Source organism: Amblyomma americanum, chromosome 1, assembly GCF_052857255.1.
Source record: "Amblyomma americanum isolate KBUSLIRL-KWMA chromosome 1, ASM5285725v1, whole genome shotgun sequence".
In the NCBI taxonomy this organism is placed as follows: domain Eukaryota; kingdom Metazoa; phylum Arthropoda; class Arachnida; order Ixodida; family Ixodidae; genus Amblyomma; species Amblyomma americanum.
The window spans coordinates 28,476,093-28,501,580 of NC_135497.1; the positions used below are offsets into that span (position 1 = coordinate 28,476,093).

The following is a 25,488-nucleotide window of genomic DNA, read 5'->3' on the forward strand; positions in this document are numbered from 1 at the left end:
GTGAAAGGAAGGAGTATATTTCTTCATGATTTTGTTAAGGACTCGCTTAACAGACTCCCTTTAGCGTTTCTCACTGCTATGGCTTTATGTGGTTTAACACACCAAAAACCACTTACTCAACGCGAAAATTCCTACTGGATTTCTTTGCTATGCCTCTCAAGCAGAACTGCTGTGAGTCTATCCAATAAAAGAATATTTTACTGAGGTTACATCTCTCCTCTGTACATTTTCACTTAAACTTAGCGATTCATCCAATGAGTGGATGCGCTTCTCCAGAACTATCATCTGTACTGATGCCCTTTCACAGGATATGTACTTTTTTCACAATTTGTGCACTTGAGGTCAACTCTGTGCGTTCTTTGCTGAACGTGTTCGGTTGCACCATAGTTCTTGAAGTACAGAGGGCTATTATTGACTTAAGATTGCCCTACTATATCTATTCCTGCCTGTTCTGCGTGCGCACATTTTTTTTTATTATATTGAGAGAAGGTGGGGAAGTGTTAAATACTTTATTCCGTAATGAGCACCGCGCCTCCGCAAGGAAACGTGGAGGGGCCTCAGCTCTTTGTTGTGCCTGGTCAACCAGCTGTCTTAGGTCATGTTATCGCCATGTTATCTCCAGCATGTTATCTCCAGGCTCTCTTGTTTTGAATGTCCATTCAGGTCTTCAGTGTTCGATGCAAGTGCTGTTGATTCTGATATCTTGGGCTCGCAGGACCTTGTATATAGAAAAGGAGCAAAATATTTCCAAAATTCAGGTTAATCCTTAAACCCACGACATTATTACTTTGCGCTGAAGTCATGTACCAAGGCTGAAGAGCACAAAGGCGAGCGTAGCGAATAAAGTTCGTATTTAGAAACATGGAAAGGATGTATTTTCCGGTAACACAGAGAGAACGAAATAAAAAACGATGAAGGGACATTTGTCATTCGATCTTAAACTTAAGCACTTCTAAAGTAAATAATAATGTTGCGATTGCGATAAAATGTTTGCATAGAGACGCGAAATTCAAAGAGTTTTGAGCCGTGGAGAAGGTACCCGTAGTTTGAAGCTCCAGGAAAGCATTCAGTGCTGTGAGAAGCACTCTCGTATTCTCCAGATAGTACCATCGCAGTTTACGTGCGCATTCTCTCCGGGTGACAATATTTTGCGCTCTGCACATCGAGTAACGTCTGCTAAATTCTTCTTGGCCGCCTACATTTTGCTTTCTTTGTTCACATTACTCGACGAGTGAACGCGGGTTGGGCTTGTGAATCCCTGAAAGCGATGCATTCTTATATTATTATTAGCTTCGGAAAGAAAATGCCACTTTTCACGGAGAGTTGCAAGAGTGAATGTAGGTGTTAATACCGAACCTGCAACAGAACAGCGCAGAAAGAAACTTGAAGGCACGAAGAAATACTGATGTACTATGATTTTTTATGGTTTTTTTATGGCGCAAGGGCATCGATGGCCAAAGAGCGCCATGGCACAAGGTATTTTTCAAATTCTCAAGTTGGGGTCGAAGACGCATTTCCCAAGCATTTCACCCTAAATAAGCCGAGCACCAGACCAGGGGAAAGCTTGTACCCATTGTATCACCGGTGGGTACCCGGCGGCACTGGGGATCGAACCCCGCACCTCCCGCATGCGAGGCGGATGCTCAACCACTTGGCCACCGCTGCGGTGATGTACTGTGAATTGGAAAGCATTTGTGTGTCATAGCGGACTACTAGATAACTAAATGTGTCCAATAGTTAGTACTACTTATTAAGTAGCACGAATATCTGAAATGCCTTTTCAGTGAAGATGTTTACGGCAAATATCTTAGGATGAAAGCCTTTAGGAAGAGCCACACCAAATCCGCGTTCGAATAAAGCACATGTAGCAGGCAAAGACGGGCTATTTGGTGGTAAACAATTGAGTGCTTATTGCAACAGCGCAAAACAACGAGGGACGAAGAGAAGAAAGCACAGGACAAAGCGTGGAATTTCAACTGAGGTTTACTACAAGGTAAACCACATTTATATAAGATTCGTAAGCAGAAATGAGAGACAGCAGACACCAAAACGTTACAGCATCGTTCCCCGCAAAGCAGGGGTGATGTACTAAATACCCCTCACATGTTGGAATTGTTACATAGGAAGTCTGCAGACATAGGGTGGTCGCAGCTCGCGAAAGAGAGGGTTAATTGGAAAGACATGGCAGAGGTGTCTGCCCTGCAGAGGGTGTAATCAGGCTGATGATGACGAAGAATAAGCAATCGGAAAAGGTTCGCCGCGGAAACCCCGAGGAGGAGGGTTAACAAGGAATGAGAACACAGCGATTGCGGAGAGCATCCGCGGAAGACGGCTACTGCGTGAAGCATTTGCAAGCGGGTTGCCGTGGAAATAAAGGAGTCTCTGTTCGCGGTGTACCCCAGGGTGCGCTACTGCCACCAACGCTGTTCAATATTGCCTTCATTTCCCTTGCACGGCGCCTAAACGATGCCCCTGACGTTAAGTTCTTACTGTACACCGATGATATCACGGGGTGGAGCGCTCACCATGACCTGCTAACTCAAGCGGCGGCCATACCGTAAGCCTTAGAGAGTACCGCCAATTATGTTATCTCTGTCGGCCTAGAGTTTTCCGTGAACAAAACTGCGTTCACGTCAGTGGCCAAAAACTGGGGGCGTCGTAAACTCACTGAGACGCCAGTACATCTCTAGCTATCTGAAACTCCGCTTAGAAAATCTTCGACATACAATATTCTGGGTTTGTCGATAAATCACTACGGAACGGCCACTGCCAGACTTTCCCTAGCAAAAAAGCATGCGCTGCAGACTTTGGGCCTAATCAGAGGTATAGCTCCCTAAACCGACAGCGCTCGCTCCCATGTCACACAACATTTGGTGAAAGCTGTTTTGCAACCCGCCTCATTTACCAAGCACAGTTCCAACTCTTATCCAGGGCTCAACGGGATCGTCTGGAAGCCGTTAATCGTGAGGCTGTGACAACTATCGCTTGCCTTCCCCGCATCTCAGCGATCGTGGCACTTCAACAGATTGCTCAGCTTAACACCGTTGACGAGCTTCTACACCAGCGCCGTGATGCTCGTAGACTTAAGGCCACCCTTTTGCACTCATTTTGCACAAAATGGCGCTCGCTCTCGCGCGTCGAGTGCGGTCGAGCGCGTCGTTCAGGAGAAGGAGACTGATTCAGCCAATCGGGTAGCGACCTCACGTTACATGCACGAAGTAACGAATATGATTGCGCAAAGGAACTTTTTTGGAGCGTTTTTTTTTTCTTTGGCCAATGAACAGGCGTGGATCTCTTTGGCGGGAATACAAAGAAAGAAAGCTGCTCTTTCAATCGGATAAAGATGCTGCAGTATATAGCTTGCTTGGAACAAGAAATGCGCAAACCGGAAAATTTCCATTTTGACACAGATTTTGGCTCAAATTTGGTCAACAGCATAAATTTAACTTGTTCTTGCGGGCAAAACACTGAACTTAGAAATGCGAAATATTCAGAATGAGCTGGAGACTTTGAAAATCACGTTTTAAAAAAATCGATTTTCTGGCTATTTTTCTGTTTCTAAGACCCGCGTCCCCCTTTAACTGGCCCACGTGGGCGAGCACTGAGCCGTCTAGGTGACGTCACCTTTTGACAGCATAACAACCTACTCACCGGATTGTGAACGAGCTGCTCAGTGAGGCGGATGGCAGTGCAGCTAATTCTCCGTCTCGCTAGGTTCCTCGGAAAGGGCAGCCTTGGTCTCACAAGCCACACCAACGCCAGCAGCTACCATCTTAGGGAAAAAGCGCATTTCTTAACTGCTGTACTATTGCATCAGCAGGAGTAAGAGGACTCGCAGGCTCGCGGTCTGTGAATGGTAGTATAGAACGACGAATTCCGCATATACGTACATTAACCCAATACTGCCACCCGAACAACTTCTGTCCGGAAACAATGGATCCGAATGCCAGAGCACAAGAGACTAAAAAAAGTGCTAGGGCTCCCAACCACCATAAAACACCCTGAATTTTTTTTACGTGTTGTACAAGTGAACATTGTGGGCACGGGTTGGCTCGGCATTGCTCCACGGTAGAGCTAAGCGCACCGATAAAATTGCACCGAAGGCACTTCGTGATCCCCATTAGACTGAAATTATTACCTCGTCTACTGAAGTAATTCAGAAGTTAATATGTAATCCGCAGAGAATATCATTCCTTGATCAGCCAGTTCGATAGGCTGCGGGCTTTCATCCCGCCACTCATGTGAACATGTTTTTATTTGTATCTGTCAAAGCGAAATCCTAAAGTGCAAATATTGCTCGGATACTCCTGGGGAAATCAGTCCTGAATGCCTAGTCGCTTGCCCTACCGCCACATCGGTAGCAAAATAGACGCCTCTTACAATGCAGGTCGCTGTTAAACTTGCCTACGTTTCATTCTTTCACGAAGATGCGAGAAGATGCGTGGTCCGCTGTCACGTGTGCGTCTGTCTTTATGACACGCATGTTTTTCATACAACGTGCAGGCTTCCTAGAAAACGAGGATGTGTTTTTTTAACCTCAAAAACATCGCTAGTTCTTCGCCTCTCTTGCTCTCTAGGTTCCATTGCGAGTTTAGTTGCGTTAACGTAGTACTAGCAAGCGTGGTTATAAAAAAAGAAGCTTAAGGAAAACGCCATCGGCACGTTAGAAGCATCAGGATTAAGGATAAGAAGAAACAGCAGGCTGCGCGGTACCTTTTGCCGTGTTTTCTTTTCTGACGACTAGATTCGGCCTCCTTTGCTTCTACGGGCGTATAGGGCTCTGTGTTGGCAGTGACACTGTGCGGCGCCTCCGCGTGTTGTGTTTCCCGTTTCAGATGACACTCACAATGAAAGCTTGACCTGGTGGAAAAAATGTGGATGATTTTAAAACGTTTTTTTCATGGTAGAGATAGGTTAAGTAGATGTCTCTTGTATTCACAAAGTGAACAAGGGAGGGAAAAACCTCAGGGAGACAAGCACCCTGAGGCTTTTCCCTCTCATCTTTGTGGTATCCAAACTGAAGTGTTATTGAAAACAGACCTTGATTCACTGTTCATTTATCTACTGCCTAAATTCCTCTCCCGGAAGGCATTTACCATAAAGAAGTTCACCCTAAAGGCTTTGTGCCATAAGTGCCTTTCGCCTAAAGGCATTTGACTTAAAGGATTTTAACCCAAAGGCCTCTCACCTGAATGACTTTACTCTGATGAAAGTTACCTTGTAGACCTTTACTCAGGCGTTCAGTTGGAGGCCTCCCAGGTGTACACAGCTGGCAGGTGTCCCACAACGCAGTGGGCAGTTCGGCCACCTGCTACAAAGCAGGCTTCAGACCAGCACGCACATAAGTGTGCCTCAAAATCAGGAAATGCGCCTAGTGGTGCTGTCGAAAAAAATTGGAGGGGACACTTATGCTCTGCCTTAAAGGGGCATCGAAACACTGCTTGAACGGATGTCGATTACACACTTTACATGGATTCTTTATGTCACACAGATGCCGACTCAAAAAAAAAATTACGAGAATCGATGCGTAGGAACGGGAGTTATTCAATGAAGAAATTTAAAAGTAGAAGCAAACAAAAAGCTGCCCTCAACCCGATTTTCGCGCAGCTTCCCATTCCCATTTCACTCTCCCAAACGACAACCCTTAGTGCGACCAATCAAAACAGCCTATGTGAGCACGTGGCGGAAGTTCGCACTTCATGGTTGCCTGTTCTCTGTAACTCGATCATGCCAAGGCTGGCAGCACCGTTTGCATGGTTACAACAACCATGTGAACGCCCAGCTGACCCAGCGATGCCTCATCGTCACGTCGACGGCGAAGAAGGGAACACTAATCAGTGACGTTCCCTTACTTATGGAACCGAAATCGAGCGCGAGATACTGCGATGGTGTGACAGCCTGCGCAAGATATCAGACACATTTAGCATAGCGCGTGCCGCTATTGCTTACCGCCTACCATCGCCCGTCGCTCCTAACGCGCTGGTTGGTCACGGCGAGCAAGGAGCGCGCGCTGTTGACAGGAACGTGGCGCCACCTGGCGCCGCCGCCCGGCTATCCTCCACAAGCTGACGAAGCACACTGCCTGCTAAATGTAAAACGGGCGCATCCTTCCTTGGGACGGAAACGAACGCTTACAGAGTTCAATAGCCCGATCGGATCGATTCCGCAAAGCCACTCTCAGGTACACAGAGAGTAGCCATAAGTGTTGAGGGCTAGGTGTACGATGTTAACAGAGAGGCGCAAAGTGCTTCGAGGCAAAAAGTAGGCAGAGCCTCTGGTGGTGTATTTTTGCTTTACTTGCTTTACATCTACTTGCTTTTATCTAAGGCAAACAAGTTGGTTTTGTTAATGTAATATAAAACGCAAAATCTTGACAAAACGTATCTCTAGTTATTAACGCAGCTTGCAGTATATTTACTCTTTGTCCAATCATCAAGCTAAGACTAAGTGATGTCATATCCGCTGATAAAAAACGCCACTGTATGGTGACACCGTCAGCGCCACGAAATTGTATTTCCGAGCTAATTAAAATATTAAAAACCGCAGTATGCGCAGCAGGATCGATGCTAATAGCATCACTATAACTCATTCTATGCAACCAACAGGCAAAAAAGTCCACTGAAAATGCGTTTCGGACCCCTTTACGGGTGCGATTCGAGAACGCAGATGTGTTATTGTCCATACATGGGAAACTTATCATTTTCTACTACACTTTCATAATGACCGGGAGCACAAACACTGCTCCTGACGAAGGGGCGCGGCGGTTAAACGATTATGCGGTGCACCACTACCCTTGCAGGAGGCTGTTTCAAAAATACAGCCACAGGTGGTGCCTGCGACACGGAGGCTCATCATTCTTAGCAGCCTCTCGCAAGCAGTCAGTAATTTAAATACTACATGCCACAGAGGGAAGGTTTCTGATGACGTCAAAAGGAGAGCTCTAGGGATTTCCTTGTGAATTTGTCGCTTACACCTCCGTTTACGACGACAATGGGTCTGCCGCTCAACAGGGAATTTAATCTTGTCGCGTCAAAAAGTCCGACACATGCCACATGCCCTAAATAAATCTATAAACAGGGATCCCTAGGTGGCTGTTTATTCTCTATTCTAGCGCTTCATCGCATGAATAACGGAGTTCTCAGGTGGAACCTTTTCTACAGCTTTGTATTTTGTTTTCGAGAAAGAAATACATCTACTTCATTGTCATGCAACATGTGATTGCAAAAAAAAGTGAAGTGAAACTCTTTCAAAATTATTCTTAATGCTCACTGCGCGTGCTGGAGCATGAAAGGGATTCTCAAGATTGTATGTTCGCGGAATTCCGTGAACACGCTCGAAAAATTTGATGGCCTTTTTTTCCATAAAGCTTATATGCTCCTTCGGAAAAGTAAAGAAATGATTACGGACACATCGGGCAGGCGCTGTATCTTCGACCACAATAATTTTTCGTATTTCCTTGCAATTTTCTCCTGCTATCCGTTCAATGTGTGGTGCGGTTTGAAACCGGCTTCCACTAAAAACAAGTGCACTATATGCAATCAGATAACATGGCGCTTGTCAGGGAGTAATTGAGCAGTCAATCCGCTTTGCTTGGCCTATCTCTTTCAGCAGCGCTAAATCAGTGTATGCCAGTAAAGATGAACTGCTATTGGCTTTTCGGGCCGTTCGTTAATTCACCTTATTGCTTTATTCAGGGAGGTGCGCGCTAGGTTAATGCTGTTTTCCACACAGCCAGGTGCGTAGTTCTTCAACTGATGGCTAGCAGAGGATTGAAATGAAGTATGGTATTTGTTTTAATTACGCCACGAAAGAATTGACAGCAATGCAAGAGCGATCGACCAAGCAGATGAATACCGAATTAATTTTCAATAAATAATAATAAGGGTCCTAACAGAACAGTGCAGAGGAATGACAAACTAACTTTCATAAAAGAATATTATTATACCCTAACTGAACAGTGCATCCTTTTGTGGTAGTAAGCGCTTTGGCAGTGCAGTCAATTTTTATACGAGTGCAAACCGGCACCGAGCTGCTCTGCCTCTCTCTCTTTTATTCATATTAGCCTGCACCGCGATTCAGAAAAGCTAGCTCACAATTATGATTCGTGTGCCATCAGGCAACCAAGCTCCAAGGGCTCATCGGTAACTTACATGCTTCGGCACCTCTGCAGCGACTTCCTGAGGACTAGAACCGGGACGGCCAACAGACCCATCCCCAGGAAGAGGTCGGTCGTATGTCCAAAAACACTCCGCCATGGCGCTGTGGTACTCGATCATTTGTGCCAGGGATGTGGCCAGGGTTGCGGCTCCTCTTGCAAAAACAACCGCCGGAGTACATGGCCTACTCTTTATTAAGAGCACCTGATATAAAATAGAGAAATACAACGCCTTGTACATTGCAATGAAGACATTTTTGTTGTATTAAAGATTTTCCACTGGAAAAAACCACTCGTCAGAAGGTAGTCTAAAACAGTCGCTTTTCTTCCAGTTATGATTTCTCGCCGCCTTCCTGTTTATCAAAGTTAAGGAAAAGCAACGCAGCATTGAACTAGACTTTATCGGTGTTATAGGACGCTCGAAGGTTCTTCACTTGAGAGGCGAAGTTCAATTTATGTCAGGACGTCAATAATATTTTAAGGCGAAAGCCTTTCTTGGCTCATGAGTGGCGTTTACGGAAGTTGTAGACGAAAGTTTGTAGACTGAAGTTGTCCGCATGAACTGATAATCATAAGTTGTGTGGTTAATGAAACAAAAATGTAAAAGTTCGTTAAGCAACAGGTCTTGAGCAACAGATATGTAATGAAATAAAGTAACACAAATAAAAAACATAAAGAACAACTAATAAATAATTAAATAACTAAAAGTAACTGAATCGCGGAAAATAAAAAAAAATGAAAAAAGGGGAAGAAAGAGCGGACAAGGACAGGCATAAGCAGACTTGAATACAATCGTGTATTTTTTCTAACAGATTTGAGTACATGTTCCAGCTGCAGCGCCTAAAAGGTCATATTTTTGTAGCTGACAGCGCTTCACTTTTCCCGGCTTAAACTACATGCTTTGCCGGCTTAAACTAATGTGTGTCTTGGGATAGAGAGAGAAAGAAATAAAGGGGAAAAGGAAGTCAGGGATGTTAATCAGAAGGTTGTTCTGGTGGTCTACTCTGCACTGGGGAAAAGGGATGCGGGGATTGCAAAGGGAAAGAAAGAAGGGGCCAGGGGCAAAGTCACAACTTGTCCCTCAGGTCTGTCGTTCTCAGGGAGTAAAACAGTAACTCGTAGGCCGTGAGGGCAGTCGATTTCATTGGCCACGGCCCGAGCACAATATACACTGTTATAGGGCGAGGATCGAGGCTGCCCAGGGCGCAACGCAGCGTACGTATATTGGTGGCGAAAGCAGAGCACTGACCAAAGAGATTTGCAATTGCTTCTTCACAGCCACTTCCTTCACATTCAGGGCTGTCTGCCATCCAAATCCGAAACATGTATTCTTTTGAAACGGCAACAGCGAGCGATAGACGGCAAAGCAATGTTGGTTCGTGATGCGGTATATAGTGGGCAAGCCAACGGTTGAAAAACTGACGAGTGCGGCTCAATATAAATGAAATGAACGTTGAGGTAACCAATATGTCATCTTGTTTTGAACTATAATTCCTGTGTGAAGCTTCGCGAAAATCAAAATGTGGCACCGTACGACCAAATAAACAAAAAGGAGTTGCGCTCACTTGGCCTCATTACAAAATTTTGAATAGCGTTCCTGGCTTCCCAGATCCTACTGTGAGCATAAGATCTGTGAGGTAAATTATGCTGTTCAGCAGTCGTTGCTCCCACCCAATACTCTGGCATAAAGCTACTGCCATAAACAAAATGTATGGGCATTTTTTCAGTTTATTTATACTATGTGCTCGACGTTCACCAAGAACCGAAACCCATCCCACACTGCGCGAACTGCGGCGCAAATGCTTAAGAAGACTAAGGTCAATAATAAAAGAGAATGCTTGTCACAGGCTTCTAGCGTTACAGGTGAAGCCTACTCGCCATACGCAGTTGCGTGTTTAGTATATTACCGCACAGATTGCTTCGGAAATGTTGACGCTCGTCGTCAGTAGAAGGCGCCGTGAAGCAGTGTTGCGGAGCAGTGGAAGAAGCGACAGACCCGCTGTGATGAAAAGCTCATAGACCACTGGGTACATCAAAACTGGCGCTAGGCCCGAGAGGCGCGCAGTGATGTCAGCAACAGCCGCTGTGCGTAAGCTGCTGACCAGAACCTGGTTCCGGACAACCTTAGGAGCAGAAAACGAGCGATTGATTTGCATGCAAGAATTTCAGTGGCTTAACTTGGCTAACCCTGGAATTCAGTGAAGAGCGAGGACGCTTCCTCGGCGCCCGAGTCTCGTCTATGGCAGCTCCGCTGCACGCTCGCGAAAGCCGTTCTATATACCCTCACTACTACGTGGCTATGACGTGGTATCACACGGTCTTACGACACCCCGATCGGAGGTCATCGCTTGGCTTCACATCGGCACATAGAATTTCCTTACGGTCAAAGATCAACCCAAATGTCACTCAATGACAAAAGCCGTTGCTCAAGGTCAGTGGTCAAGGGTACGGCACCAAAACTGCACCACATATGTCATACAAGGCTAACGTGGTTGGGCTGAAGGTCATGCAAGGTCATTCCCTGGCCTATGCGACGACTGCTTTACGTAGCCTAGTGAAGCTTTCAGCTTCAAAAAGCGGCACAGCTCTCAAGGCAACACACTACTGCCACTGTACCCACAGAATGTAAATATGAAGTTCCTTCTTCATTATATGTGCACGCAGTGCTAGTAAAGGTAAATTTCTTACCTAAAGACGGATTACAGGTGAAAGAAAGCATTGCAGACAATTTGAAAAGTAACTTGTGGTGATGAGTGAAAAAAAATTGATAAGTCGTAGTAACTGCGCTGAGCGTAAGAAAAGACTCAATAGAGATAAGGCCGTTATTTTTTTAAATATGCCGAGCGTTACCGGCGATGTGGTAGTTGAAACAGTACTCAGTTGAGACCATGATCCCGCGCTATCACCCACTGGAAGATTGCCATGATATACATATCGGGGCCCCGCGCTTTGTGTCACCCTTTGAAGCAAAAATAAGCTGCATCTGAACAATCATAATTAGAATAGGAGATCTCCTTTAAAAGGTAGATGCGTACGTCTGGAATAGAATTTGGTTTCTTATGTTATTATCTCCTATTATAATACACGCGTTACACGCACTTTACTTCCTGATACTTCTATAAGAAACAATTTGAGAGAACCGTAATGCAGTCCCCGCTATTTCTAGCAAGGGGCCGTACACTAATGTTACTCTGACTCACCTCAGTAACATTGAACCCACGACTCATTTTCGGTCATCCAGAGCTTCATATGTCTGGAACGGAGTTTCCTCTTGACCACGAATGTACGAGAGCAGAAGAAACTCGAGGACGCCTTCCACGATGCGGGCACCGACTCGGCCTACATGGGAAAAGTGGCCACCTTCATTCACGCAGTGTGTCCTGTCTACGAACATGCATGCGCCATTGCGTGTGGTAGCAGGAAGGAAAGAAAGGCACTCGTCTCGGTGACGCACTTACATATTCTCAGCCCTTTGGAACGGGCGAGTAGGGGTAGGAGAATTGTCTTCAGTGCAAACGGAGGGAAGTCCACGTGCCGCCTTTTGTATCTTCTTTTCGTCGTCTTCCCCTCCGCCCTAATCTCAAAATGCGAGACTTGCCAAATGTGTATTATTATTTTAATAAGCAGGAAGACTGCGTCAACTACAAGACAACTGTCTATCCCATAAGTCTCCAAAACCACGTTCCTGTTCTCGTAATTTGACCCAGAAAATTTACCAGCCTCATCGTCGTAGTTTGCACCTCAGGAGGAATGTTTCCTTACCTCGACAGAGGAAGACGGAGAGGAAGAAATCATTATTCCAATAACGTTCTAAATTTTCTCCATTGTTTTGGCTTGGCTTCTTATCGTCTCGCTTGCCTTTGCTTGGCGTCCAAGCAAATCGGTGCAAAGCTACGGAGGAAAATAATAGAGCTGTTCGCCAAATTCTGCAGTCCTCAGTTAGGTGAAGTCCTACAATAGGCTTCGTAAAGCAGGTCGCGTCGTAAAAAAATTGGCTGCTTTGTGAAAAGCTCGGACTTGAATATATTTGCCGCGCACAAAACACGCCTATGAGATTGCGCATTTTTTTCGTGGCTGTCTTTGGTGGAGGATTGTAGGTATTTATCCGCTGGAATCGGAGACACGTGGCAGCGAACTGTTGACGAATCCTCCTCGTATCAGAGAAAAGCAGCTTACCGGCATTCAATACCCTGAGCGTACAAAGCACACAAACAGGAAAGATCAGTTTTTTATCTGTATCAATCTCTGTTGCAGTAATACTGCCGACTGCTTTATGTACGTCGAGCGTGCGAATACACATCCTAGCTATACATTCGTCGGACGGGTTTGAATGCAGCTGGCGGCCCGGGCCGCCAATAACAATCCGCGGTTTCACCATATGCATGTCAGATTTTTTTTTTATTTAAACTTCACAAGTGTTTACTCCAGCCGCCGGATAATACCACAGCCGTCGGCTTCGTTTGAGGAGCACTTGGTTCAGATCCTTTTGTCCCCGACAGTACTTTCACAGGCAATAATTTTACCGCAGAATATTTCATACAACAATAGTGTGCTGCGGAGAAAAAAGAAACAATGATTACAGAACAGAATGTATGTTCTAATATATTGTCAAAAATCTTTGTACTTTTTAATTCATGCTCGAAGCAACCGGCCTTAGGCTTAATTAGTTCGTTGGCGACGCTGGGTGCGACCGCACATCGCCAATCGTCGATGCTTCCAGATCGTTCCAGATTGTTGTGGTTGCTTCGGCGCCTTATCAAGATGGTCCCTTTCCAGCTTTAGACCGAACGCGACCGAGAGAGGCCAGCATTCTGTTGAATGACTGCCGAGCGCACTTACTGCTTTTGCCGCCGCCGAGTTATTCAGTTCTATGAGGGCGTGAGTTTCTCTTAGACGCCCCTTTCGCTCTTTTATTCACTGCCAGAGGCCACCAGATGACAACATGCAGAGCATCGTTCGCCTTAAACAATTCTTTCCATTCTTCCTTAGGCAGAGCGGCCAGATCCATGCGTCGTTTTTATTGCTATTAGCAGGTATGGTGCACGGTATTTCAACCTGCTTAAGCCAATATTGCTAACAGAAAATTGCAAAGCCCATATACCTCCGTGTACCATGTGCTGTACGTTAGTTCTAATAAAGTTTTTACGTTGTACGTCCCTAGAAATGCTCACTTTGTATCCACACTCCTTATCACGCCTGTTCGAATGGTTCAGTTTCAGCAATTATGCAAATGTCGTATTCTGAGCAATTCGGGACACTTGTAGACAAGTAAGTCGGTACAGTATGTCGCAAAAGCTGTACTTCAGTTAATTTTTTTTTCTGTAAGATACATGAGAAAGGTTTTGAAATTTAGGTCGAAACCCGCCAACATGGAGTGATCGCGCAATCATGGCACTCAAATTAGCTGCTCTTCTTGCACTGACTCTGCTCAACAGTAACAATGTTCTCGTGATTTCACAGCATCGACACTGTAGTTGTTGCAAGCAACAGCTTTGTGCGAAAAGATGATGCCTATTCGCCTTATTCTCTTTGGGAGTGAAATGATTGCTTCTGGAAGCTCGAACTATCGAGATTTTGCCCGCCCGTAACTTTCGTTTCCTCCATTGCCGAAACGCTTCACTGATTTCACGGTGCCTCTGAATGTACTGGGGATATGCTGAACGATTCCGTGGGGATTGCAGTGTATTGGACACAGTCGTCTGCAAGACAGCCAGGATTCCATCTTGAATCGGAACTGTGGTCTAGCCTCAAACGCTGCGCTCGAGTGACTGATTTTTTTTTTTGTAGCAATAGCTACATTACGGTAGCATTTTGAGCCGTCAGCGTGGCGGCGCCGGGCGGCGTGACGAGCGGCGTGGATACGCTGTCACGTGGTTGGTCGCGTGGTGCGGAGGAGGGGGGGGGGGGCAGAGCGGCGCCGTGGCTAAAAAACTTATATGAAAGATTTTATTCTTCTATTTTTCGATCGCATGTGTTTAATAGTTGTGCAACATTTTGCGGAAGTGTCTAATAATATTGACAATAAAGTATTTTTCTCCCTCGTAAGCAACGTACATTCCGCTTTTTTCTTAGCATTTTTGAAACCATAATTAGAGCTGCCAGACTAAATTGTGCTGCCTTAAAGAAGACCTGAAGTAAACGGAGGAAAACCTTTCTTACGTACACCAGCCTGAAATCGCCAATTTCTTTGTGAAAAAAAGTGCGGGAAGTAGGCACACTCGACAACAGTCGCTCCACAGCGTTTTTGTTGAGTCTTTGTTTACGTGTGTCCCGCCTTCCCGCCCATTTTTCACAATGAATCCTTATCAACTCCCCTCACCGCAGCCTTAATTGCCAGTTTCCTGAAGTAAGAAAATTTTCAAGCTGCTTTTGTAGTTTAATATAAATCTATTCAATATGCAGTGCGTAAAGCTAACTTTAGGCACGGGTTATAAAAGAAGTCATTTGAGGTAGGCCAGGGAAACAACTTACATACACCTATCGACCGGCTTGCGCATCATAGAGAATTTTTCGTTTTGCAGATAATTAATCAGGAATTAAGATATTTTTTTAATGCGTAAATAATAACTTTAGACAGCATATGTCAACAGCAAAGATGGAGAGCACCTTCAGGAACCACCATTCGATTTATTTGTGATAAATAAAGCCTTACGTGTATCTTTTTTTTCCCCCGAGCTCCAATGAAAGCCCGCGAAATACAAAAAAGATCACGTTACGAGCGCATCCGCGTGCCACGATTGCGCTGCTCTCAATCCTGGCTTGTGTGAAAGAAATCAGCTGCGGGTATGGCGCGAAGACCCCATTGCTCCGGCAGGCTGATATGTCTACGGTGGTTGCACCGTCACGCTTGCAGTGTCGACGGTGGTTGCGAGGCCCGCGCGAGCCAGTCTGCAAGCGTGACGGTGCAACCACCGTAGACACATCAGCCTGCCGGAGCAATGGGGTCTTCGCGCCTTGCCAGCAGCTGATTTCGTTCACTCAAGCCAGGATTGAGAGCAGCACAATCGTGGCACGCGTATGCGCTCGTAACGTGATCTTTTTTGTATTTCGCGGGCTTTCATTGGAGCTCGGAAAAAAAAAGATACACGTAAGGCTTTCTTTATCACAAATAAATAGAATCATGGTTCCTGAAGTTGCCCTCCAACTTTGCTGTTCACATTTGCCGTCTAAGGTCAATATTTACGCATTTAGAAAAATTATCCCAATTGGTATATAATTAATAACAATACAAAAATTTCCTAGATGGGCAAGCCGGCTGGTAGCTGTATGTAAGTGGTTTCCCTCGCCTACCTCAATTATCTTATTCTTTAACCCTTGGCTGAAGTTAGCCTGGACACCCTGCATCTGCATGCCTAACAGAAAACACCCGGCGCGGTGGCTCAGTAGTTGAGGATTCGACTTCCGGTCACCGAGCGTGACGGACGTGCGATGACGGGCTCCGTTGTAGCGGCTACAGCGGCCACGTCTGGCCGCGGAAACAGGTCTTCTGAACAAGAAAGTACGTATCAGGATGTTTTACCAGGGCTGCCTACAGAGCGTTAAGTTTTGAATACAGTTTTTTTGCATGCTGATATCACGGCCCGGCGTTATCGCGTGGAAGATTTCCGGGACGTGTTAGCTCAGCATTCGTTGCTCCCGGACGTTGTCGCCCGGGGGGCGTATCGCATGACCCGTGTCTGGGCCGTCACATTCAAGGAACCCGAAACAGTGAAGAAGATTGCCGGCATCGGTGAACTGCGTGTGTGTGAAAGAACGGCGCTGCCTGGTGATTGACCCTGGAAACCAAGACGTGCGTATGAAGCTGCATTGCCTGCTTTACAACGTGCCTGACGAGGTCGTGCGTGCGGCCTTTGCGCCGTACGGAAAAGTCTCTGAAGTGTCCCGTGAGCGCTGGCGAGTACACGTCGTGTGGGAGAAGGGCTCAACCAACAGACTCATCCCACTGAAGTTGAAAGCTGGCGTGAAGCTTGACGACATGCCGCATCTGCTCAACGTCAGAGGAGAGTTAGCGCTGGTTGTCGTACCGGGCAGGCCTCCGTTGTGCCTCCGCTGTCGAGGTACATGCCATATCCGCAAAGAGTGTCGGGTCCCTCGGTGCGGTGCCTTCCGACGGTTCTGCTATGAAGACGGCTAGTGTGCCCGTACTTGCCTGAGCATTGCTGGCCCCGGGAACTGTGGAGACTCATCTGAGTTGCTGATGAACGAGGCGGATGCAGAGGAGGCAGCCAGGGCAACTGGCCAAGTGTTGGCTCAAAGGCACCTTCGCTGACGCCTCTATAGAAAAAGAGTGCGACGACGACCAGTGCTGTCAAGCCTAGTGAAGATGCGGGTCTTGAACCTCAGCAAGAAAGTGATGGCAAGGCGGAAAGCGCGACGAAAGCCGCGGTCGAATCTCCGGAGAGTGTGGAGGCCAACCACACCGATGCCATGGACGTCAGCCAGGAAGCTGCTGGTCTATCAGCTGGGAAACTCTCCCATGAGGAGAGCAACGGCGAGAAGCCGCAGCCTCGTGTGGGTGGGGATGAGCCGCCGCCTAAACCGCGTGGACTCGACGCGCGACGCTGAAGCCCCGGCCGAACTTCTCTGCCGAATCCCGACAGACGGGGAAACCGCCTCCGTATCTGCCCAATGTGGTTTCGTGTTTTCTTTTTTCTTTTGTTGTCTTGGGAATTACACAGCAGACAGTGTGCCTTGGACCGGAAAGGCTGGCGAGGGACATCCGTGTGGTTTCCTGACCCCAAAACTCGGATTCCTGGATCAGCGGCTATGTACACTGCACACGGAGTTAAAGAATGTTTCACGATTTTGTAGAGTGGGCACTGTATGCCAAAGACCTTTCATTCTAAGTGCATGGCGATGAAACTAGATAGAGCTCTGCGCGTAGCTATTTTGATCGTCAGAGGCCTTTGTGCAAGGAGGCGCCAATGTCAGCTGAATCGTCTACTTGCTGACAACGTGCTTGACATAGTGGCTGTCCAGGAGACGAAAATAGAAAGTGAGGAAGCTACTGATCGTATGGTATCCCACTTTAGTCCAGTATTCAGTGTTTGTGTTTGTCATTCTGTTGGCACCTCGGGCGGGTACGCTATTTTTATGCGCAACAATCTAGGCATTATTGTAGTCTGTTCTCGCTTGTACCAGTGGACGTCTTCTTGTCCTGTGTCCCTCGTTCCAGTTGTCGTTTTATTAGTGTGTAGCGCGTTATTCACACCAAATGTACAACCAACTAGCCCACATTGCTGCCTTGCTCGCACGAAAAGCCTTCTTGTCGTTGATTTAAATTTTTCTAATATGTGTTGGCGAGTTATCTGCGTGTATGCACCAAACGTAGAATTCGAACGCCAAGAGTTCTTCAATCGTGTTGAATATTATTTTGTTTGTGACAGAACCCTGTTGGTGTTGGGTGATTTTAACTGTGTTTGTGTAGCGGCGAACCGTATGAAGCGCTTGCCGGTGCGCGAAAAAAGTGCTCAATTATTGAACAGTATTGTACGCGATCATTGTTTTGACGACATTGGTGAAATGTTTACCTACGGTAATAGCCCTCAATATACACACTTCCAGCGTGACAGCCATGCTTGGTTGGATAGGCTGTATGTATTTACGGAACTCGTACATCTCTGCACGAACTATGAAGTTCAACCCTTTGCATTCAGTGACCACTGCCTCGTAATCTCAACCTTTGGCGCCGAAAAAAAAACATACGTCCTTTAACTGGAACTTGTGGAAATTTAATGCTCAGTTGTTGGAAGACGAAGATTTCATAAATGAAACTACAAAAGAACTGCGCAGACTCCTAGAGACACAGCCTGACAGCTTGGCTGTTCAGTGGGAAGATTTCAAGGAATGGGTGTAACGTAAGGCAATATAAAAGAGTTGTCTTATTAGGCATAAAGAGATGAAAAGGAAACTGAATTTAATGAGGAGTTAAAATTCCTGACCTGCATGGGAAGTTGTGAGCCCGGCCATTTCTTGAAAGAGTTGAGGGAAGTAAATAGCCAGCTTGAACAAATAGACAGAGACAGATACAAAGGAGCCGTCATTCACTCTCGGTCCGAGAAATTGTGGACCGATTAAACGCCGACTAAATGAGCATTGTCCGTCAAATAACGTTACATTCGCCAGAAAGAAATCACGCAGATAAGGCACGGGGCTGATGTTTCTAGCGATACGAAAGTTATTCTGAAGGTTATAATGAACCACTTCAACGGCCTTCTCGGTCCTAATCGTGAGATGGATGAAGGATTTCTGGTTCTTTTTTTGCCCCTATTGCCAAGACTCGAGGATGAGGTGAAGGTGCGCCTTGAGGTGCCCATTAGTGTCGGAGAAATTGAATCCGGAATAGATGAATTGCAGAATGGAAAAGCACCTGGCCCAGATGGATTATGCGTCGATTTCTACAAAGAATTCAAATGCGTAATAGCTTCCTTTCTGCTAAATGTGCTCGTGGAGGCGTACAAGCGAAAAAAGTTCACCTCTCTTTTAATACTGCACACATTGTCCTGATACCCAAAACATGATCCGGAGAAGCGCTTGTTGATGGTCTCTTATCGGCCGATAAGCCTCACCAACGTAGATTACAAGATATATATATATGAAAGTTTTAGCAAAGAGATTACAGGGCGCAATCAAAACATTGGTTGGACCACACCAGGCCTGTGGCATCAAACGACGCAGTATCGCGACGAATATACACGTTGCACGTAGCATACTGGAATGTTGTGACGCCCTTGGGGAGCGCATTGCAATGATTCAGCTAGACCCTGCGAAGGCCTTCGATCGTGTTTCACATGACGTCCTTTTTTGCATTCTTGATTATTTGAACGTGGGGTGCGTTGTAGCGGAAGACATGAGAATGGCCTATGCAAACTACAGCACACGACTAATTGTAAATAGCGAGTTGACATACCGACTAGAAGTCCATTCTTCAGTGAAGCAGGGATGCCCTCTTTCGCCCATACTGTTCGCGACTTACATAGAGCCACTCTGCTTGGCCATATTTAACAGTAATCTTATTTCCGGCTTTCAACTGTAATCATCCCATATAAACGTCCTCGCCTACGCAGATGATATTACCATTTTTGCTCATACAAGGACAGCGTTACTGAAGTTACCAACCTAATCGAAAAGTACTGTCAACAAACTGGCTGCCTGATAAACTGGGACAAGCGCTGCGGGTTTTGGCATGGTAATTGGGATTCCGATGGATGTCCACTGTTTAACTCCTCAAAGTATTCAATTTGGCCTGTGCAGATGGCAATTAACGAGCTGCCCCCAAGTCTGCGGTGCAGAAGTCTAGCAATCTCCATGCTTTGGTATGGCCAGTCCTATCCTGATATGACTCTCATGCTTATGTCCTTAACAAAGCAGGTGAGGGTGCTTGGCGACACTGGGGTGAAATGGACCGTTGATGGCAAGACTTTCTACTCAAAAGTAATATTGTTCACTCGGTATATTTTGTTTCAGTAGTTAGACGCTAGGGCAGCCAGCCAACCTGTTTTACAACTAATCTTCAAGAAAGGAAATTTCAGCATTACCTTCAAATACTTTATATGCTTTATTTCTTTTTGAAAGCCTTTGTTTTTGCTAATTGGAGATAAAATATTTGAAGCAGAATGCACATTTATTCTTCGTTGATTTACTATTGAAGTACACCACCATGCATAATATTTGTCCAATGCCTTTTATTTATTATTAATATCTGAGAAAATTGCATAAGAATGACAGCTTTCTATATCAAGCACAGAAACAGCATTGCACATTGAATATTGAAGAACTGGATCATTGTTCATTGCAAACTACAAATGTGGTTTGCTTGATTCATCTTGCAGGTGTACTGCCTTAACTGTGTTGCTGATGCACCGGCTCGTGCACTCATGTAAAATATGGTGCAATATAATGGCTACTTTGGGTGCGGCTGGTGCTTGCACCCAGGAAAATCCATTTAAGGTAAGAACACAGTGTACTGTCCAGCAGGATCTCTCGTGTAGTAACAGGCTGAGTGCTGCACATCCTTCAGTTCTCCGACTGCTTGTCGTCACCTCCCATTATCCACTTTGCCTTTGTGAACTCTGGCACCCATAATATTTCATTACTTCTGGCTTGGGCAATCTCTTTTTGTAGGCCACATCACAACAGCATGTTGTGCTGTGCATGTGATGCATTTCAATTTTTGTTTACACTTACTTGGGCCAAACTTACTATCACTGAATTCAGTAAGTTCTCCAGCAATAAATAGAGTAACAAATTGAAAAAGATTTGCAGCTGTTTTACTTTGCTAATATGCTGATTTCCATAACACAGATCAGAGCTGTGTGGAGGTTAACGAAAAGAGTTGGACAATGCAGCGAGCCATGGAAAGAAAAATGACAGGTGTAACGTTAAGAGACCGGAAGCGGGCAGAGTGGGTGAGGGAACAAACACGGGTAAATGACATCCTAGTCGAAATCAACAGGAAGAAATGGGCTTTGGCAGGGCATGTAATGCGAAGGCAAAATAACCGCTGATCCTTAGGGGTAACGGAGTGGATTCCAAGAGATAGTAAGCGTAGCAGGGGGCGGCAGAAACTTAGGTGGGTGGATGAGATTAAGAAGTTTGCAGGCAAAGGGTGGTTGCAGCTGGCAAAGGACAGGGCTAATTGTACAGGCAGGGGAGAGGCCTTTGCCCTGCAGTGGATGTAGTAAGGCTGATGATGATGGTGATGATGATAGATGCATGTGCTTTACTTATATTTGCCTTATACTTATATTTGCATTAAAATTTACTCAACAGGGACAGTCAAGTACCCTACCAGTGCCACTGCCTTTCCCGACAGAACCAAGGACTCTGTCATGAGTGACATGAAGAAAGCGCATGACAGTGGTATACATAAGCGTGGTGTGAAGGGACCATCTCCACTAATTAATTTGCCAGCATTCGACATTGTGTGGAGCTTCAGCCCCGATTACATGCATTGTGTGCTGCTTGGTGTGACACGCCAGGTTATGGAGTTGTGGCTTTCCAGTGTTGGTGCACCATACTACATTGGATCGCCACAACTCCTGCAAGAGATTGATGAGCGGTTGTGTCGCATCAAGCCGCCACACTGCATTCCACGTCTGCCACGATCAGTGCAGCTGAGAAAATATTGGAAAGCGGTCGAATGGCAGCAGTGGCTCCTGTATTTCAGTCTTGTGTGCCTAGATGGCATATTGCCAGAGCGCTACCTCACCCACTTCAGTCTTTTAGTGAAGGGTACCTTTCTTCTAATTCAAGACCGTGTATCAAGCAGTGACATTGCCACGAGCACTGACTGCCTAGTGCAGTTTGTTGTTGGCATGCAGTTTCTCTATGCTGAGAAAGACATGACGTCAAATGTTCACCAGTTCCTCCACATCCCAAAAAGTGTTGTGCTCCAGGGGCCACTTTGGGCACATTCTTGTTTCTGCTTTGAGGCAAGCATGGGCAGGTTGAAGGGCCTTATTACGTCAGCAAAGGGTGTGCCTCATCAGAATATGACACGGGTGATGATGGCACACACACTGAATGCTTGCAAGGCAGTTGCAAGCTCGCATGTTCAGACCTTCCTCAAATGTGGCATGCCTAAGGAGGAACCTGTAGCCCTTCTTGGGAAGCCAAGATTGGTAGAAGGCCCTCTCCCTACACTGATTGAGAAACAGGTTCCTGATCAGATCAATGGCCCTGTTGTGGAGTACGACAGAGTACGCATCTCTGGCCACATATTCCACAGCGAGTAGTACAGCGGGCCAGAAAAAACTGACTGCACAGCAGTAAGACTGCCAAACAATGTATGTGGAAAAATTCAAAACATTGTGTCCTTTGGTTGCAGTGGCACAGAAAAAAGCCTTCACAGTTTTCAGAAATTGTGTAGCAACTACTTCATTTGGCACTACTCACATTACAAAGGTTGAGAGGTGGTGCTCACTGAAAGTCATTGAAATCGATGCAAGTGCAGTGCCATGCTTGTGGGTACAGTGTCATGGCAATTTTTTTTTTGTAATCTTGTGAATCGTTTCAGATCTTGAGTTGCTTTCAGAGTTATTGTTGGCATTAAAGTATCATCACATAAAGGGCAGTCAACAGCTTTGTGTAACTTATAAGGGGGAATCTGATTGCGTGGGTTTTCTGTGTTCGGTTTACATTAGGTAAATAATTCTAATAAATCTTAATCTATTTTTGCTAGCATCCTATATGAGAAATAGTGCCCATAAGTAATGGGCTAGGTGCGTTGGCTTCCACATTTGGTCCTTTTTGTTTCTTGTTAATGGTACTAAAAATGTGAAAATTAGTTCTGTGTTCATGGCTTTCATGTTTCTGTGTTGATTTCCACCATGTTGACTTGGTCATAATTGAACAAATCATAATTCATCTTAAGGTACCTGCCGCCTGCTGTTTTATGCATTTTTTTTCTCATGATTTATTGATGCTGCGCCTTCTTCACTTTCTGAAATGTTTGTTTGATTTTTTGGAGTTTAACGTCCCAAAGCGACTCGGGCTATGAAGGCGGCTGTAGTGGAGGGCTGCGGATAATTTCGACCACCTGGGGTTCTTTAACGTGCACTGGCATCACACAGCACACGGGCCCAGGTGCAGTGGTCGCATTTCGATGGAGGCGAAATGCTAGAGACCGGTGTATTGTGCAATGTCGGTGCACGTTAAAGAACCCCAGATTGTCGAATTTATCCGGAGTCGTTCACTATGGCGTCCCTCACAGCCTGAGTCGTGTTGGGATGCTAAACCTTATAAAACCTGTAGCTGAAATCCTTTGTATATTAAAACATTTGATTCAGCACTGGTGCACGTAGTTTATTTTCACTTTTTTCCAGCTTCGCATCATACTCTCCTGCTCCTGTGATCAGTGCACTGGCTGCCTGCGTGCAATTTTGACCTCATTGCAAGGTCGGTCAAATCCTACAAATTTGTATGGCTTTAGTGCCCTACTGGAAATTACTGAATTTTTTTCTTATTCTGGTTTTGGGGGGAAGGCAGTTAAAAACTATTGCACTTGTAATGAAAGCTGGTTCACTTTTCGCTGGAACATTTATTTCCACGTGAATTGAACTGAACTGCAAGTTATACCTGTCTCAGTTGGCTGCATGCCAAGTCTTCTATCCTATCAGTGTATAATTTACTGATGACAGTAAATCATAACAGATAGGTTATGATCTAGGATTTCTACTCGATAACTGAATGCACACCTAGGGGCTGGTCCTCTCATTAGGTGTAGCCTCCTACATGGCTATTGATTGATGCCGACTCAATGCTAAATACATCATTTTCGAGAACTACGTTTCAGTAATTCAAGATATTAAACTTGACACTTCCAGTTCAAACCAACTGGAACCAGTTGGCTCAGAACTGGGCCAGTTGGCTCCCAGCTGGGCCAGTTGGCTCCCAGCTGGGAAGCTGTTGACTTCAACTGGTCAGCCAGCTGGCTTCTAACTGGAACCATTTGGATTGTAACTGGCCCAACTGAAACCAGTTGGGTTTTCAACTGGTCCAGTTAAAACCAGTTGGATTTTCAACTGGTCCCAGTTAAACATTTTCTCCTGGGTATCAGCCGACCCTTATCTGGAGCGTACGGCCATCACTTTTGGAAGCTCGAACGGATGTTTGTTGCTTTTCAAATACGGCACCACGGATTTCTTTGGCCCTACCTGCGAAGTATTTGAAGAGCGATTTGCGCCGTATGAGTGTACTCAGCAGCGAGCACTGCCACGACTGTTTAGTTATGCTTTTGCCGTGAGGGCCGTGTCGCGGGGCGTTTTTTTCTTCTTGTTCTTAGGTTTACATGGTATATCGTGGCTTCCCCAGTGTCCGCACAAGAAATGAGGACCAGCAAAGATCAGCCCTCGGTTTTTTGCTGCCTTCATTTTGTTTATTGTAAGTTGCGCATATACCCTCGCGTATGTAAGAACGAATACGCTCAAAATAATCAACACGACACGATGCTGGTTTAGTCTGTGTGCTCTGTGTAACAGTTGAAGTAAAATACGCGAAGTGCATGCATTTCGAATTGGCCAGGTAGTAATGCACGATCAGCACGTCGATCGCAACAAGGGGAATCCTTATTGTTTTTAGTAGGAAGAATTTCATCAAGTTAGTTCCACAAGAACAAAAAATACAAGGTGCAAAAGCGAACGCGGTTCAAAAGCGTGTGAGACCGCCGTTAACGCGAATGGTTGCTTCCATGCGTCGGGGCAGAGAATCGTACACAGATTGTACAAACTCGCGGCATCGCTTAATGCGGTCCCATTAAGCTGCAACAGCGAGGCACAATGCTTCTTTGCTTGTTGCATCCAAATTCATGTATTCCAAGTTGGATTTCAGAAATCACCACACATTTTATATAATGTTGAAGTCCGCGCCCTTTGGCATCCATTGCAGCTGTCGACCTCCTCACTCTTCTAGAAAGTCTTGGACGACTTTAGCTTTGTGGACGGGGCTGTGGTCCTGCTAAATCCAGTAAAAGCCATCTTTAAAGGGCCCGTCCAGGGCGAACGGGACGAGGTAGCTCTCAAGGACATTTGTAGTAGGACGCCGCGTTAATCTTCGCTCTAAGCTGCACAAGTGGGCCCAGTCCATCTCTGCAGACGGCTCCCCAAACATTCACAGCCGTGACACCACTGCTAAGCACATTGTGCACGTACCCGGGCTGATACCTACGTGCAAACAAAAACAAAACGTTATCGTTAGAAATGTGGGCAAGCGCCCTTCTAAAACTCGTTTTGCTGACGTGCAGACGTGATCCTTAGCGTCCAGACAAAGTTAAAGGCCTCTGGAACAAATTCCCAAAGTCCCACTCGAGCATTGCACACAGAAAAACAGCATCCAGATTATCACCCTTATCGCTCCGCCGTCGCCTTGCCAGCCTGTCTTTATTTCACAAATTGTTCCACAGCCCTATGCACATCCCACCTTATAAACTTCGCCCAGAACGCATATCTCATCGCACCAGCCATCACCTACAAGTTTTTGTCCTCGGTCACGCACCGTCACTTTTTCGGATTCCTTCTTGCTTCGTGCAGCCGCAGGCTGGAACGGCCTTCCAAACAACGTTGCCATCATCACTTGCCCAAGTCTTTTCACTAAAAATGAAAACACTTTCTTGCTGTTGGGAATTTGTGCTTTTAATTCTTTCCGCCCCATATGTAAAACCCCTTTTTTGGGACCTTTAATATAATAAAATGAAATGAAAGTATTCACCCACGTAGAAAATATAGCACTGGCAATTGCAAAGCGTGATATCATTAAGAGAATGTGGTTAAATCTTACCGGCAGTTGCACGGGGGCCATACCCGGCGCTGTTGACCCATCTTGAGATTACAGTAGAC

General features: G+C 45.8%; 1 long non-coding RNA gene and 1 pseudogene across 4 annotated transcripts; one reads left to right on the forward strand and one right to left on the reverse strand.

Annotated features, from left to right (window-relative positions):
* Window positions 1–557: 557 nt before the first annotated feature.
* LOC144131698 (uncharacterized) lies at window positions 558–11,701 on the reverse strand. 3 transcript variants are annotated; one of them, XR_013314711.1, is made up of 6 exons: window positions 11,614–11,701; window positions 11,356–11,494; window positions 8,151–8,360; window positions 4,714–4,860; window positions 3,652–3,772; window positions 558–718 (listed from the first exon to the last, which is right to left on the reverse strand). It is a non-coding gene; the product is annotated as an uncharacterized LOC144131698 (long non-coding RNA). The 3 variants fall into 3 exon arrangements; XR_013314710.1 differs by lacking the exon at window positions 3,652–3,772; XR_013314709.1 differs by lacking the exons at window positions 3,652–3,772; window positions 4,714–4,860.
* A 7,559-nt stretch (window positions 11,702–19,260) lies between these two features.
* Window positions 19,261–22,826, forward strand: LOC144131734 (uncharacterized; annotated as a pseudogene). The gene is made up of 3 exons (XR_013314712.1): window positions 19,261–19,588; window positions 19,987–20,104; window positions 20,927–22,826. The product of XR_013314712.1 is annotated as an uncharacterized LOC144131734 (transcript).
* The last annotated feature ends 2,662 nt before the right edge of the window (window positions 22,827–25,488 follow it).